Here is a 14,068-nt window from a genome sequence, read left to right as displayed (position 1 = left end):
TTAATAAGCTGTTCTTAGAACTTGATAAGGTAAAACTGACAGCAGTCTGTACCACCTTAGCAAGTTAAAAGAAAAAGGTGTTTTTTTTCCTTCAGCTCAGACTCCTTCAAGTATACATGCTGCAGAAAATGGGACTTGTTAACCTTATAACACTGACATTTTAAAAGTAGAGACAATTATAAGCAAGGTGAACAAATCCTACCAAGCAAATTGGTTCAAGTGGAATACTTATACGGTCTTTTTCTTTTCTTTCTTTTCTTTTCTTTCTTTTTTTTTTTTTTCTTTTTTTTTTTTTTTAAGAACTAAATATGTGCTAGACAATTTTAATGAGGCAGTGCAAACAGGAATTATCTCAAAAGACATTCACATAGAGATAACAGTATCCAATTTCTGTTTGGTTCAGAATTTCACTCACAGTAGCAAGCACTTATCCTATTTAATTAAAAGAAACATTCATACAAGGAACAGGAGGTTCCTGAATATGAATTTAAATATAGCATCCTAGGAAAGCAGTTAAGAGTAAGAATGGGTTGAAGTTCTAAATGAAATTATTTGCAACCTCTACATTTCAAAAGGCTCAATAGCTACACGGATATAATAAAATTTGAGCTCTGGGTATCAGATCTCAGCTAAGGAAACAGTTTAGATGAGTTGATAGACTGACAGTACCTGCAAATAACAATTTTGAACTTATTTATACTGGTGTTGTTGGCAAAGCCTTCAACAGCATCTTTTGTATGTGATCCCTTCCACTATAACATAGCATGCAGAGTCTTTTTTAAAACACCAGCTGAGTAAGTATCAATAATGCTGAAGCAAGGTATGGTTCTACTCTGTAATAGCTCCAACCTTGTAGCTGGTAAAAACTGAGCAAGGCCCTGGGCAGCCTGATCTAGTTTTTGAATAAGGACTAGGCCAGTTGGTACAGAGGACCCTCCAAATCAAATGATGACTCTAGCCATGCAGGTTAGGAGGTAAATGAGGTACTTCCCTATGTATCTGGGTGTCTTCACCTAAACCATCTACAGAACTGATTTCTAAAAGTCTTGTCAACTTCAAACTTAGGAGTTTACACTGGAATTATCATCAGTTCCTCTTCAGTTTAGTATCTGATTATGTGGTGTTTACCTTCTCATTACTAATTCCTCACTGCATTAAGTATGAAGGTACCAGACTATCAACATTGTAAGAATGAAGGACTCTAACATGAAAAGATTTAGAGATGCTCTCAGAATACCACAAGAACATTGTAGGAGACCTGAGAATTCCACATATAGTCCCAGAACCTTTTTTCTTGGAACTTTAGGAAGTGGACATAATTTTATAAAGGTAAAGCAAAAGTAAAGATGCCGGGATGCAATTCTAGTACGTACTTCTGAAAAAACCACAACTCTCTCAAATTACCCTAGAAGCAGTAATTTGGTGGCAGATGGTTGTAGGTGACAGTGTGTAACAAGTCCTGTGGTAGAGTGTTAGACAGTGGAGGGTGAGAATAAGAGTAATGCATAAGCAAAGTGCCATATGATACTGCAAATGCGGAATCTCTGCCTATCACATTTTATAGAGTCAATTTCCAGAGTTCAGCCCCAATTTAAACATCATATGTTGATTCAATCAACCAATCAAAGGTGACAGGTACTGAGTGTAACTATTTTAAAACAAAACTTGTGTTTTTTGATTCTACCTTTCAAAAAGATGAGGTGGACCAAACCAGAGGAACATTTAGCACCATGCATAAGGCTAGCTCACCTCCACTGCACAAGATAATGCAAAATACTCTTTAAAATTTAATACAATAACCTTTCAGCTATTAACTAGCAATGATAAATTTTTTGAGTGCATTACCTGGAATATGTTGCACCCACCCTCTGATTCCCACAATAAATTAAACACTGCATCTGTTTAAATTATATGTGTGTGGGGAGAAAGCTCTAAATCAGCAAGGCGTGACTGTATTGCAAAGTTAAATGGGTAGGTACTTCTCATCTAGAAGTTTTATGGGCTTGTGAAAATTAGGTAATATGTCAGAACAGGAGGGGATGGAGAATCCTATTTGCAGTTCTCCTTCAGCAGGCTTAGTTCTCAGGCTGACCTGTTAATAAAGGCAATCTGTAGACCATGGAGTGAATTACTGAAGCAGAGCAAGGTGTAATGACCTGATGTAGCATTAATATCAATGCTGAATTACATTTTATTTAGGCCAAGAAGTAGTATAGAAAAGGATATTTTTGGTGGTGATGAAATGGGGAGTGAAAGACTGTATGGAAGGAGTGGGCTCGGGAGCACTGGTTGATGCTTGGTTAAACACGAGCCAGCAGTGTGCCCAGGTGGCCACGAAGGCCAATGGCATCCTGGCTTGTATCAAAAATAGTGTTGCCAAAAGGAACAGGGAAGTGAGCATCTCTTTGTACTCAGCCCTAGTGAGCCCACACCTTGAGTACAGTGTTCAGTCTTGGGCCCCTCACTACAAGAAAGAATTTGAGGCCCTGGAGCATGTCCAGAAAAGGGCAATGAAGCTGTGAGGGGTCTGGAGCACAAATCTTATGGGGAGCGGCTGAGGGCACTGAGATTGCTTAGTCTGGAGAAAAGGATACTCAGGAGTGACCCTTATCATTCTCTAAAACTACCTGAAGGGTAGTTATAGGGAGGTGGGAGTTGGCTTCTTCTCCCATGTAAACTAACAATAAGTCTAGAGGAAATGGCCTCAAGTTGTGCCAGGAAAGATTCAGGTTGGATGTCAGGAAATACTACTTCTCCAAGAGTGGTGGGATGTTGGAACGGGCTGACCAGGGATGTAGTGAAATCACTGATGCTGGAGGTGTTCAAGAAATGTTTAGATGTACTGAGGGACATGGTTTAGTGGGAAATACTGGTGATAGGTGCATAGCTGTACTGGATGATCTTAGAGGTATACATTTAAGACTAGTCTAAAGACTTTGTTTTCTGTACTGTTCAGCATTAAGCTTATATAAGATTCTGCCCATGTACAAATAGGAACTTGCTCCAGACTTCTGTAAAAATATTTTCAGCTCTAAGCAAGTAAGATAGCAGAAGAGCTATGGGATAAAGATATGAAACAGTGCACAAAGCAGCAAAAGCTATAAAATCCTAGTTAATATACATGAGAAAATAATTAGTATGCATTGAAGCCTTGGGAAGAAAGCAGATGCACAAGCAATTTACTGTAGATAAATGCACTGTGCTGCTGCTGAATGTGAAATGCAGAAGACAACTTTTTTCTTATTCTTCGTCATACTTGATGATCTTGCAGTGGTTTGCGATAGCAGTGAAGTAGCGAATTCCTGGAAATTAATGTTTTACCCAGTCTATTTAATTCCATTTCCAGCATGTGATTGTATGGATTGCAAAAAAACTCCCCACACAAGTTTTGGGGAGAGTGTGATTTTGTTCTAAAGACCAAGCAGCCACCCCAGCGATCATCTTGGTGTTTGATTTTGCAATAGATACTCACAATATCTGGGTACAAATACGATCTTTCCCACTTCTCGAGTGTAACTATTGGATCTATAACCAGAAAGTAGCTAAACCATAGTAGATTACTTCTACTCCGGAATTTAAACTATATCTCAAACAGAAGTAAGATTTGGCTTGTTTCAAGATTTGAAACACAATAATCTGTTGCGTGCTGTACTTTTGGGAAATGTTAAAAGTAGGCACACTTGCAAAGATGAGATTTATGACATGATAAAATGCTCAAAAACTGTTTAACAATGACTTTCCTGATCCTTAGTGTAAAAGGATCTCAACTCTTCGACACTGGTGAGGAACAGTAATGAAAAAGTAAATTTAGGGTCAAACTGTAGTTGTTGCACTTGGCAATTACAGTGATTGTTTATATACTGTTTGTATGTACTTATGTTTGAACCTGAAGGCACTGTCCAGCATTTTATACACCAATAGCTCAGCTTTACATCAGCACAACTGATGGCAGTGTGCTGGAAGAAAGGTACAAGCCAACAAAGCTAGAGGGTTTCTCTGTTTAGAAGGAAATTAATAAAATGTACTCCTTTTTATATATCTGATCACATTTCTAATTTCTTAGAAGTCCTGTCAAGAGAAACAGTAACAATACTGGAATAGAGAATATTGTCCTTTGAAAAGCTTTACCAGAACCACCCACAGTCCCTCTCAGAACTAGTCTTGAAATGTAATTATTTGACCTGCCAAAAGCATCCTTTTCTCCACAGTAGTCCAAACCTTCCTTTTGTCTCTCCATGACATTAAGCAAACATTACAATCCCACTAAGAATTCTGCTTTTCTCAGAAGCACATTTCTGGCTACTACTGAGCTAGACAGGATAAGAAGTACTAGTAGCCACACATTCATCAACCACCTTTTAGATTACACTTCCTCCAAGAAAAGCATGTTTCTTAAAACAAATTATGCACCATTTCAGACAGATGAAAATTGAAACAAAGCTCGGCAGGACTCATCAGTTCTCAGCAAAGACTAAATAGCATAGTGAACTATTTTGAATGCTTGTTTAAGGGTGAGTTTTTTGTTAAAGTATGCATATAGATACCTTTAATTAACATATTCTACTGCTTCATCACGAGTAACTAAAGGCAAATTGCAGCTGTCAAAATCAGAGAACAAAAAGTCTTTGTGAAATATTGGTATTTTGAGATTTGTCACTAGCACTCAACATATCTATCATATCTTTCTGATATTTCAGAACAAATTTTACTATATAGGACCTAGCTCCAATACCATTTTTTGTATTCCTCCAAATACAGTCCCACTACTCTAGCATACAAATCTATGGTATCTTGAAATAAAAAGAAAAAAGGAGAAAGAGGAAAAGAGTTGCCTCATGATCCTTGTGCATGTATTGCAAAGAAGAATTTGCAATTTTGATTTGAGATAGTGCCAGAGGCACTGGAAGGAAAGTTTTGTAGCACTCAAGCATTATCTACATTGTATTTTCTCTAAAAAAAAAAATAATAATCTACTTTAAATTGTCAATGGAACCAAAAGATATACAGCACACATACTATAAATGCTTATCTTCATTGTCAGCATCCATTTGCCATTGTGTATACTTTGAAATGGATGGTGCCTATTCTTTATCGTTTTTTTTTCCAGTTTTAGAATTACAATTATATTCTTCAAACACCTCACAAGACTGAGAAGAGGAAAATATTATTTGGTGGAGATGCTCAACTTGACTTCATTGTAAGGACAAAGGATATTCCTTCTGATGTTTCATATCTCCTTCCTGGCATCTGGTGCTTGGTCTCCTGAGGAGGATGGCTGTTTTTGTTTCTTTGTTTGTTTGTTTGTTTCAACTGAACACTGCTACATCAAAGCAAAATACATTGGGTTCAATTCAGATCAGCATTTTAGCTTACAGTAGCTTGAGGGTTGCTTGCCCTGCAGATGTCAAGGATGGAGGTTGCATGCAAGAATGTAGCCCTTCTTATCTCAGATTGTTTGTTACAGATAGTTTTCTTCCCTGCAACTAAGTTTACAAAAGAAAATGCTAACAAGGAGCTACAGATCATTTGGAGCAGACAAATAATATTCTTTCCTTTGGCCCAGGATTGTAATCAATTTACATTGATCATGCAACCTATGCTTCACAGATGGAAGCTGCTCTGAAACCCCCGAAGTCAAAAGAAATCTTCCCACTGACTTCAGTGGCTTTCAATCCAGTTCATACTCTACAGTACAACCTGTATTTCCCCTTCAGATCAATAAGACACCAAAGAAAATATTCACTATGTAGTGTAATCCGTCCTGCTACAGCTCTGTAGCAGACAAATGGGATGCCCTTTACTGAAGCTTGCAATGAATAAATGAGACTCTCTGCAAGTTTTATATGTACATCAATGTTCATTACTTCTCAATTGATTTTCTAAGGTCTGAAATATTCTTCTACCTGTCTTTACTACATGCCCTTACTTAAGTTTCTTTGACTGCCATTCCTGGCTTTGATTCCAGGTTGAAAATTCCTTGTGCTTTTATGACTACAAGATAAAATAGTGCTATTTGCAGTCTTCACTAAAGAAGGGTGGGAAAGGGCATACGAAGGTGAATGCCTTGAAACTCATCAGCAGTTTATAGGCCAATGAATGAGTTTACTGAATTGAATATCTGTAGCAATGGGAATTTTCAAATGAATATTACATAATATTCACAGAAAACATAGGTTGAATCCAATCATAGTTCATTTCAGAAGTCTCTTTTTATGAATTATGTGCTGTTTCAATCAAAGAATGAAAATGTCAGCACTACACGACCCAAATAAGTTGTTTAAATTATATTTAAATTTCAAAAGTAAACATTCAGGATATCCATCTGACACTTTACAGACCAACATCTAGTCACAAGAAGTATTCATTTTGAAAGATAAACTAGCTCTCACGTATTCATCCTCTCTCCAGTCTGTGGATATCAGTAAAGAAAATTATAGTTTTCCATATGAAGCATTTGAAACTTTCACAAGGTGTGCTGTAGCCTGTAGACTAATTAGTTAAGACAGTTATGAACAAACATGTGGTCCACACATCCATTCCTGCCACAAGCTGAATTTTTTAATAGACATCTTGCAAACTCTCCACTCTCCCTTCCTTGAGGTGATGAGAGTTCTCTTGAAGGAACTACATGCAAAACACCAGACTCCTTACTCAGCTGCTGCTCTGTACCCCACTTCCACTTGAATGTGACTAAGCTCAAATCTTTGCAACATGGAGGATCTGGTTTCATGCTGACTTGATACCCTTATGTGTTTTAAGTAGGAACCCTGCTGAAATCTGATGGCTGTGAGTTTTGTGCTCACTGAGATTACAGTTGCTGTGACATCTCAAATCTACAGTGGTATGGGTGCTAAAATTGTAGAACCATAGAATCATAAATATTGGAAAAGACCTTTAAGATCATCTAGTCCAGCCACCAGCCCATCACACCATGCCCACTGCCCACGTCCCTCAGTGCCACATCCACACGGCTCTTCAACACCTCCAGGAATGGTGACTCCACCACCTCCCTGGGCAGCCTGTGCCACTGCCTCACTGCTCCTTCTGAGAATAAATGTTTCCTAATACCCAACCCAAACCTCCCCTGGCACAACATGAGTCCACTACCTCTCATTCCATTGCTGGTTACACAGGAGGACACACCCACCTCACTACAAACTCTTTTCAGGTAGTTGTAGAGAGCAATAAAGCCTCCCCTGAACATACAACCACTGCTTGAAGGGAATTGATGTTTTGGAAGCAATTGAGGACTTGAGGTGATCATGACATCATGTACTGGAAAAAAAAAAGGACAAACAAGAAAGGTTGAGCCAAAGCTGCTGGAAGCACCTGCAGAGACAAGAGATGCTGCTTAAATAGAATTTAATTGCTGCAGAAAATATTGGGGAAGCCAATATTGGATCTGTTAAGAAGTCAAACTATATCAGAATAACTCATTCTTGCTTCAGGCTCCCTGATTTGTGCCTTTTGACATTTTCCAAGACTGACCTTAAGAACAGATATTCGGGAGTGGCAGCAGCAGCAAAGTGCTCTTTTCAGTAAGTGCTTGCAATACAGAAACAGGTTGTGATGACATCGACTGCAGCACCGTAGCTGGTACAAGTTCTCCTCTGCCTACTTGTTGGCATTTATTCCTGCTGCCTCATTGCTGAAATGACCTAATTTGAGAAAGAACACTCTCCATACTCATATTTTGTCATGGGTCATGTCAGAGGCTCAAATTATCACACAGTCCTTGATACAAAATATTGTATTACAATAATGAAGTTGTGGACATGGCTATGGTAACTAGAAACAAGAAGCCAGATTTTCTGGATTCTAACTAATTAATACCAACTAAGTGTCTATACAGGTTGCTAAAGTACTCTTTGGAGCATCAATCCAGACACAAATCATCCTTTCTTCTTCATCCAACACTGCTCTACTTAGAGAGCATATCTCACTGCAATATTAATTATGAGGCTTTTACTGGAAACTACATTCTACAGAGAGAATGGAAATTTCAAGGGGCTCTGTTCTGCTTCTGGCTCAGTGCTAACATACCAGAGTCCTAATCTGGATTGGAATTCTCAGCTACGATGAACACAAAAGTAACTACAGAAGTATTGACTTCAGGAACTACCCTATCCTTGTTCTGATAGCTCTCAATCCAAGAATACAAGACCCAAAGATGTAAGAAGAAAATTTAAACGCCTCTTTTTAAACAGCGCTGTATTGAGAATAGACTTTACACAGATACAAAAACACATTCAGCACTGGATTGCAGCATAATGGTCAGCAATCTCTAACAGTGTTCTGTGAATCACGTTAGCCATACTGCCGACTGCTAAAAGCTAGAACAAATTAATTTTAATTTCACAGTGTTTGCTTGCTAAGATTTTTCACTATAAGTGCACTTTTCTTGTTTGTTTGTTTGCTTTTTTTGGTTTTGTTTGGGGTTTTTTGTTTGTTTGTTTTTTTTGTGTTATTTTTAAAGCACTTGCTGTTTCAGGTTTTTTCTGGCAAATAGTGCTGAACTCATTCAGTCTATTTGCCAGAGTTAAGGTCACTGCAGCTTTAGTTTTACAAAGAACACTATTTTTCTGTTTCTCTGTTAATCTTGGCCTGAAAAGACCACACATAACCCTCCCCAGCTGAACAGTTTAGGCTTTGTTCCTTTGTTTGGGTTATACTATTAATCTGCTAGGTCGATAGCAAAAATGTGTGAGCTTCTAGTGTGCCAGATGATTGACGGGCAATTAGCAGCTTCTAGAAACCATGCTCTGAATTCTGCAGATCCGTGACTACATAGGGAAGCAGAGGCTGCTGATCTGACTTTTTGGTAAACTTTTGCTGCAATAATAAAAATGAGACCTTTAAAAGAATTAATGCAGCTATTCTCAGGAGCTTCACCTTCTAGAAACAGGCAAAATTGAATCAGAAGTTTGAAGAACTCCACTGTATGCAAATAATTAACCTGTAGCTATTCAAGTCTCTCAGAAAATAAGGCTTGCAATGCAGCACACGTGCTTAATTTTTCATCATGACCAAGGAAAACTTCTTCATGAAAAGAAAAATTTGGGAAAAGATGTGTACTCTATGAACAAATAATTTTTCATGCTTTTTTTTTTTTAAGGTTCTAATTTTTTCCTCTGTGTTCCTCTTTCTAAGATGATCATCTACTTTCTCTGCTGTTAGCTCTAATAGTGTGAACAGCATCTTAGAATGACCTCTGCATACTGCTGACTGATACACATTCACACACACACGCACACCAAAGCGCTGCCCACTCACCAATTTCAACATTTTTGTAAAGACGTCGAGACTTGCTCAGCTGCCACCAAGATGGTTGGTTACACCTTTACCTACTCACATTTCACGCACACAAATCTGGATAGAAGCATCGTAGGGAAAAATCAGAAATTCATTACTTTCTAGCTGTTTTAACAGTGTGAGAACAGTTGAACAAAGTCCTGTGATAGCAGCAGTGGTGGACTAAACACCGCCCTGACATGGAGAGCCCATAAACACACACATATTTGAGTGTAACTGCATGTAGAAAGGGAGAATTCTGCCCAGCCGCTTTTCCTATATCTGCTGAAAAGCCATCTTTTGTACAGCCACAGAGCAGTCAAAATATTGAAGAGGTTAGCTTTTGTCAGTAGAATCAAGAATTGCAAGCTGCAAATAGCATCAAACCCAATTAACAGAGGGCGCTTTTCCAAGATAAAGACTTGAGCTGAGGGCAGTCTTGATTTGCATGGTTCCCAAGAGAATAGGCCGCTTTTCAAACCTGAGGCCTAAGCCACCATGTTGTCACACTCATGGTTTTAAAAGCAGCCGTAAAAAGAAGTGTGTGAGAATTACAAGGTGTTTGGTAAAGGTATAATGGCATAGCACTTCAGTCAGGTAAAAGTTGTTTTCAAACAAATGAAGCTCAATCTGTTCACACTTAAGCGTTTCAGAACAGCTTTGCCTGCTCCTCTGCTAAATTGCTATAAAACAGCCTGCATGATCTTTTGTGTAAAAATGTGTTTAAAAAATCAGAATTATTAAGTAGTTTTTCTTTTAATCCAACAGCTGCAAAGCTTCTCAAATTTTCACAGTGAAAATAATTTTCTCCAGATAGGACTTAATTCATTACATGAATCCCTTTTAGCTTCCCCTCAAGCAAATTTTATTGATGCAATCCTGTTAGTTGTTTCCAATTAGGCCTTGGAAATTAGGGATTCTAAACATTTCCATTAGAAATTCTTGATACTAGTCTAACCAGTTTTATACATCCTTACAGCAGGCATACTTTCTTATTTCAAAAGATGGTAACCAACAGATCCTGAAATAAATGTTTCTTTTCTTGTAGATTAAAGAGAATAAATGGGAAAGGATAATTTTTAAAAGTTTGAGTAGGAAATAAGAAGCATATTTTTCAGTTGCTCTTCATTTCACTTTTTCTCACACATTTTCATTTCTGAGCTATCTGCTGAAAAACATCACCTCCAGTCCTATTATTCCAAGCTAAGTGTAATGTTCATCATTGCCTTCTTATTTTCTTACCTTCTAAGAGGCTCAGAAGAAATTATTCAAAAAAGTTAAAGCTTTACAACCTGAATACATTTAGGTACTTTAAATAATACTAATATTGTAAAAATCCTAGTAAAAAGCCAAACATTACTTGTTCTCAATTAAAGGAATTAAGATAATGGCTGGTTTCATCTCCCAAGATAGCTCTTATAACAGAAACTTGCAGCTGAAGGTGAGCATTCAGAGCCACGGAAGCTCTGAGTCACTCAGAAAATATTCTTCTTATTTAGGAAGGCATTTATGAATCCACTCGTCGCTGTTATATAACAAGGCTTCTCTGCTACCACAGAAATTCTTTTGTACCCTGCTGCATTGTTATATTTTAGTTATAGTTTCATATTCACCAAGAGATGAAGCCACTTTGGCATCTAAGACTGAACTGTGGCATGACTAAGGACCATCCCAAATCCCAGTGTGCCCCACCCAGATTAAATTTCATTTCACTCCCTTCAGGACAGGGTTTTAGTTACCATAGGATTGTAAAGCTTGGAAAAGTCCACCAAGATCACCTATCCAACCACCAACACATCATCACCATGCCCACTGACCACGTCCCTCATTGCCAGAGCACAGCACAGAGGTGCTCAGAAAATACCATGGTGGTCAAAGGCACCTCCAAACATGCTATGCAGGCTGACACCTCCCAGAGAACCTGCAGTAATTGAACAGATCTTTTGGGAGCCTTGTCACATTTGTTTCTTCTGTAGACAGGAAGGGCATTTCCTTCTCCAGGGTTTCTCTCATCCTGAAGTGGGACAGCGGGCTCCCTCTCTCCCTTTCGTGCAAAAATGGACTAGCTATCATTCAGAGTACAGTGTAAACCAGGTGCTGCCCTGTTACACAGCCTGTTCAGTGTGATATAACACATATGGTAGGTACCACTACAGTAAAGATGCTCACACACACAAAACAGTTCTTCTGTCTGTCCTAATATTCATACATCATGTGTTTCAGTCATATCACTCTTCAGCATCTTCAACTGAAATGTGCTGAATGTTTATGCTCTCTCTAGGGCAGGCTGTGGGGCAGTAATGCAGCATCTGCATGAGCAGCGCAGTACGGAATCAAACCCACTCTTGAAATGCAAAATCATCTTCATCTGTCCCAGGATACGCTGCTTCCATCAAAGTAAATGCATCATAGTGAAAGTATTAACTGTACAATAGAAAATCGTGAAACTTAGCTCTCCTGTAGGATGTAATGCTTGTCATATCAGATTCCATACACACACCAGGCTTTTTTCAGATACTTGAATGATTCAAAGGCCTCTTTGAAGCTACTGTGTTTGAAAAGTTACAAGTACTTTTCATCAAGACTGCCAGGAAGTCATTAAGACAGCAGAACGATCTTTTATATCTCCAAAACCCCATCACTCCCACACTTTTAACACAAGCATCTCCTTGGGAAGTACTCCTTAAAGGCACAGAAATAAATAAGGCATACAACCCATAGGCAAACACCAAAACCAACAACTCATAATAAGATTTTTGCAGTGTTCCAAAGAGTTTTACGTTTATTTAAATCCATAAATCAAGAATATGTTATTTGAGTGTAGCAACACCCACTGAGCAACACCCACTGGGCATTTTCATCACTTCCACTGTTTTTGCCTCAGTTTGTACACTACAGTTTTCAGCATCACTTACTCATGTTCAAGTTGCATTTTGGTAGGAATGAACTTGGGCTTGAACACCATTCTTCACAAATTTTCTTTTGCGTGTAGCACGCGACACATCTAGCTGCACCTCATCTGGTTCAGTGGCACAGCACAGGTCTACTTTTATGTCAGATACCAAACATATGGCGAGACAGGTTAAGACTTCCAAGTCAGCTGGGAAAACTTTAGTAAACCACAGGCACACCAGTTCAGTGACCCTATCATTAAGTGCATTCAGAGAGACAGCATTAGCATCAGGCACCGTCACCTTGGACTTCATTTCTTGCCCTGGTAAACCAGTGCGCCTCTCTGATCTTTCATCAACATGTAGGCATGTAGATAACCTTGAGTTTGGGCTCCAAGCACTGATTAAACCATTGAAAAAACGTTCCCTTAAAGTCACACTCACTAAAATGATTATTTGATGCAGATTTTAAGAAATACACCTTCACCTCTGGTCTGCTCTCACTCTCCAGTGGCTGCACACTCGTGTTCCCTGTCAACTTCCTCCCTTATTGTACTTGCATTTCAGAAGGAAACAAACCTTCAAACAACCCCACCCCTCACCCCTTGTCACCCATCCCACTCCCTCCCTGCTCTGAATTCCTTTGCCATTACTTGATTTCCACTTCGTGCTCCCCACCCTCCTGCAGGTACTCAGTCACTACCAAAGCCACAGACTTTTGTCTCCAGTTTTCCTATTGCTTTCTGCCAACCGCTCCTTCTTGCCACTGCTGCCCACTTACATGACCGGAATCCAGTGATGCAAGGATGACAGTATTTTTCTGAACAACAGAAATAACACCATGGCATATCTTTAGTATATAAAACACAGTTCTTCCATCTTTGCAATGGTTCAAAACCAGCATCTATTTTTTCAGCGTGAAAAGTAGCAAAACTTCTGGAATCAAAATAGAAAAAAAGTTATAATAGTTACTGGAAATGCAAAAAGGAGACTCGTACATAATAAATTTCCCCACTGGAACAAGGTGCTGAGTATAGATCCTAACTTCAACACATTGTCTCATTATTTATCACATTACAATTTGTTTTTATCCTGATGTTACAATAATTGCATTTTTAGAGGCATTATCGGGCTCTGGGGCACATTGATGCCTTCCCTGTACTATTCTACAGGCTGTGAAGGTAGAGGGGTGACATAAGCAAGATCTGACATCTCCCTCCCTACAGATTTTCATAAGATGCCTTAGTAGGACTGATTGTGAGTCCAACAGAAAATCCAGATGAGCTTCCAGGTGAGCCTCAGCTGCACAAGTGTTGCACTTAGAACAAAACAGGCACATTTGATTAGTGTAATTTTTTTTTTTATTTCAGTTACTTTTTTCACATATAACTTCATATAAGCTACAAAAAGTGTGAAATGCAGAAATGATATGAAAACTGCAAACTTAAAAGTTTTGATAACAAAAATAAACGTGTCTTTCCTTGTTAACAATAACCATTTAAAATGAACCATATTTTGATGGATTCATTTAATAAACATACCATACACTTCCCAAAAATAAATAAAGAACAACATCAGAAAAAAAAAATAAATCAATACCATCAACAACATGAAGCATTTAGTTGTCCTTTTTTTTTTTCCCTTAAAGACAAATTAAATTTCTAGGCACAGTTTTAGGCATTATAGAGGACACAGAGGCAATAGGTTAGTGTGCACTGCTCTGTACAAAAATACAGTCTGAATAAATTACATTGCTAGCCATAAGATTAGACTTCACTTACCAGTCAGTTCATTGCATGTTTAATAATATACAGGTACATGCTAATCCATATATATCATTTTATATTTCAAACACATAGGTCTCTCTATATTTGTTTTTTTAAAAT

Source organism: Phasianus colchicus, chromosome 1 (assembly GCF_987193195.1).
Source record: "Phasianus colchicus chromosome 1, bPhaCol1.hap1.1, whole genome shotgun sequence".
In the NCBI taxonomy this organism is placed as follows: domain Eukaryota; kingdom Metazoa; phylum Chordata; class Aves; order Galliformes; family Phasianidae; genus Phasianus; species Phasianus colchicus.
The sequence above is the reverse complement of the archived record's forward strand: the minus strand, read 5'-3'. Positions refer to the sequence as shown.